The 4189-nt window shown below is 42.9% G+C and overlaps 1 non-coding gene across 1 annotated transcript; it reads right to left on the minus strand.

Annotated features, from left to right (window-relative positions):
* Nucleotides 1–1496: 1496 nt before the first annotated feature.
* LOC115029126 (small nucleolar RNA SNORA48) lies at nucleotides 1497–1638 on the minus strand. The gene has a single exon (XR_003834697.1). It is a non-coding gene; the product is annotated as a small nucleolar RNA SNORA48 (small nucleolar RNA).
* Nucleotides 1639–4189: the final 2551 nt, after the last annotated feature.

A 4189-nucleotide genomic window follows, 5' to 3' on the forward strand; every position in this document is an offset into this window, starting at 1 on the left:
CTTTTCCTCCATCCACTTTGACAAAGCCATTGGTGTCATTCTGTGTCAGCTTACATTGGGGCAGTCATGCTGTTGACATATTATCGGCATTACTTCTGACATTCCTAGAAGACAATCTACAGCAAAATCACTGATCTCCTGACTCGTGTTTATTTAAGTTTTTATTGATTCTTTGTGAGTTTCACATTATTAATCCCAGTCCCATCCATCTCCCTGTCTCCTCATATCTACCCTTTGCTCTTGCAACCTTCTCCCAAAATAGAAACACACAAACAACAAACAACAACAAAGACATAGGAAACATCTCATTGTGGAAGCTGTATTATGCCCACCAGATCTCCTTTATCCTACCCCACCACCAGGGTGATATCTCCAGCACTGCTCTGACTAGAACACCCAGTGTAGCCATCAGCAGGAGGCAGAGTCAGTTCTCCTGTTCTCATGCTTCCAGAGCCAGCTCCTCCTTGCTGGACCCACTTGCAAGGTTCAGGATCCACTCTCAAAAGTACTACAGCCAGTGAGAGGCTGGCCCAGCTCTCTGATTCTCATACTCTCCAGGATGGTTCTTCTGTGTCTTTGCCATTAGAACCAGCTCTGCTGCATTTCCCAGGCAAAGTGGAGTGCCTGCTTTCTTGAGTACTATATCTAGTAAGGGGGTAGGGATAGCTCTCCGGAGCTCATAAACCTGTGGGCAGCTTTTCTGAATGCCAGAAGATGCCTGACGGGGGAGGGGGGGGACACCACTATACCCATGCCACCCCATGGCAGATGAGTAGTGGGGTCAGCTCTCCCACACTCATGCCTTTGGGGCTGGCTCACCCATATCCCTGGCAACAGGGTTAGTTTTGTGTTGCCTAGGTGAGATGCAGGACCTGCTCTCCTGAGTGCTGTCAGCGGTGAAAGATGAGGTCAGCTCTCCAGAGTGCCACATCCAATGAGGGACAGGTCCAATTCTGGACATCCTCTGGATATCCAGATGACCACCTGCTGCTGCCCCCACCAGGGACATCCCCATATTTTCTGGTGGTAATATGAACCAGGGACATCAACACCAACTCCTGACATTGCATATCTACAGACTCAGACATGACCCTCAACAGAAGCTTGGACTGGGACAGCACCATGACCCCAGGTAGCATGGATAGCCACTCACAAAATGTCAGTCCTCTCTACCCTCGAGTCTCCAGTTCCACCATTCATCATAATGCTCAAGATGCTCCATTTCTCTTTCCCTCCTATCTGACCACCACATATTCGCACACTGAGGTGTTTCTAGCTGCTGGCTGGCTACATAGTTGAAAGGTCCCTGGGTAATATCCTCTATCCACAATATGTGGCATGTCGGCAAGCAGGTGACTGTGGCCCATCTGTGCCAAGCACTGGAGGGCAAATAGGTGGGTGGCATGGTAGTCTGCTGATCTCTTTCTGTCTTCCTCCTTCACCACTGTGCTGCCTGGATTTGAGTTTATTTGATTTGAGTTTATTTGATTTTATATTTATGTGTCCCATGCATAAAACAACTTTAGCCATCAAGCCAGACATCAAACTAGGATGAACAAAGGACTTCACCTGCTGTGCCCCGACTGATATAAGAGCAACACCACCAACAAGGTGTTTCTTTGCCCACTGCCAAGGGGACTATCTTCTGACTCTTACAGGCTTTCTATTTCTTCTTCCATGATGTTCCCTGGGGCTTAAATGTAGGAGAGTTTTTTAGATGTATTCATTGGGACAAGGCTCAATAGCTCTGCATTCTGATTTTTCAGTTGGCTATGATTTTCTGTACTAGTCTTGGAAAAAATATACTTCATTGTTTTACAACAATCTTTCTTTATGCTCTGATTTCACTCCTATTTTTAATGTGCTTAAATGCTTTTTAGTACATGGTGGTGATTTTACTCACCTTTTTAAAAGTGTAATTACTATATCAAATAGAATGTATGTATTAATGTCTTCTATTACTTTTTGGGGGGTTTTGTTTTGCCTTGTTTTTTGTTTTTTGGGTTTTTTTTTGGAGGGGGGGTTGAGACAGGGTTTCTCTGTATAGCCCTGTCTGTCCTGGAACTCACTTTGTAGACTAGGCTGGCCTTGAACTCAGAAATCCATCTGGCTCTGCCTCTGGCTCTGCCTCCTGAGTGCTGGGATGAAAGGCATGTTCCACCACGCCCGGCTTTCACTATTTTAAATTTTTATAATGTGTCAGAGAATCTATAAATCTTTAAGTGATGAGCTGGTGACTTAAAATCATGAATCAATGAATGAAGTAGTAAATTAATAAGTGAAATATGAAAGCATAAATGTTGATGAGGTTTCTAATATTTGAAGATGAGTTCAGCCTTGTACCATTAGAAAAAAAAATATAAACATCAGACCCCTCCTTAGAAAAGGATGCAAAGAAAAGGCCAATTTTTACTTTTGTAAAGGAAAATACCATATGCCTAATTGATAATAACTGGAATAAACAAAGCCCAAGATGGTAGTCTCAACTCTACAGTAATTTACCTTAACTGATTCCAAACCTCTATCATCTAATATTTATTTGCAAACAAATTCAGGGATTAAGGTTTTAGACATCAGTATAAGAAACAGTCTGCAGGTTCTTCAACATTTGCTCTCAAAGACTTTGATTAAGAACATGTTCTGGGACTCTTCATGCCACAGGCGCCCTAGCACAACCAGGATCTTGGGGTCACTGGTGAATGGAACACAACTTGTGTTCCAAAACAACCCAGAGGGGCTTCTGCCAGCAGGAACAGGGACACAGGAAACCCACCCCACCAGCAGCTAGGTTTCATTCTGGTCAGAGCCACCTTGGGCACAAACTCAGCTGATGGTCCCATGGTCCCCCAGAGGACTCACCATGCCACAGGCACCCTAGCACATCCAGGATCTTAGGATCACTGAGAAGTGTTGGCCTTTAGAGAGGGCTCTGACCCTGGGACTCAGGTGAGAGCAACATCTTGTACCCCAGGTCTCTCAGAGACCAGTCCTTGCTGCTTGTGGTTTGCAGAAGCAACAGAGCTTCTTGGACAGGGTCCCTTCGGGCCTTCATGTTCAGCCAAGAGGTGGATCTGAGCACCAGAACTCCAGGGACAGTCAGTGCAAGAGGAAAGCTTGCCTGCAAAAAGTGCTCTGACCACTAGGGCTCAGAAGGGAGTTGGACTCCTAGGAGTGCTGACAGAGGATAAGACAATCACAGGAAGAACAAGCTTCATCCAGAGACAGCTAGAACATCTAACGCCAGAGATAACCAGATAGTGAAAGGCAAACTTATTGCTAACAGAAACCAAGATCATTTGGCATCATCAGAACCCAGTATGCCCACCACAGAGAGTCCCAGATAACCTTATAAAACCCAAAAAGCAAGATTCAGATTTAAAATCATATCTCGTGATGCATGCAGACTGTTTTAAGAAAGGCATTAATAACTCACTTAAAGAAATACAGGAGAACGCTGCTAAACAGTGGAAGCCCTTAAAGAGGAAGTACATAAATCCCTCAAAGAATTACAGGAAAACACTGCTAAACAGGTAGAAGACCTTAAAGAGGAAACACAAAAATCCCTCAAAGAATTACAGGAAAACACAACCAAACAGGTGATGGAATTGAACAAAACCATCCAAGATCTAAAAATGGAAGTAGAAACAATAAAGAAAACCCAAAGGGAGACAATTCTGGAGATAGAAATCCTAGGAAAGAAATCAGGTACCATAGATGTGAGCATCAGCAAAAGAATCCAAGAGATAGAAGAGAGAATCTCAAGTGCAGAATATTCCATAGAGAACATGGACACAACAATCAAAGAAAATGCAAGATGCAAAAAGATCCTAACTCAAAACATCCAGGAAACCCAGGAAAAAATGAAAAGACCAAACTTACAGTAATAGGTATAGATTAGAAGGAAGATTTTCAACTTAAAAGGCCAGTAAATATCTTCAACAAAATTATATTAAAAAAAAAAAAAAACCTTCCCTAACCTAAAGAAACAGATGCCCATGAACATACAAGAAGCCTACAGAACAATAGACTGGAACAGAAACGAAATTCCTCCCGAAACATAGTAATCAGAACAACAAATGCACTAAAGAAAGATAGAATATTAAAAGCAGTAAGTAAAAAAGGCAAGTAACATAAAAACACAAACCTATTATAATTATACCAGATTCTCACCAGAGACTATGAAATCCAG

This window comes from Mus caroli, unplaced genomic scaffold (assembly GCF_978045245.1).
Source record: "Mus caroli unplaced genomic scaffold, Mus_caroli_1 scaffold_15, whole genome shotgun sequence".
NCBI classification, from domain to species: Eukaryota; Metazoa; Chordata; class Mammalia; order Rodentia; family Muridae; genus Mus; species Mus caroli.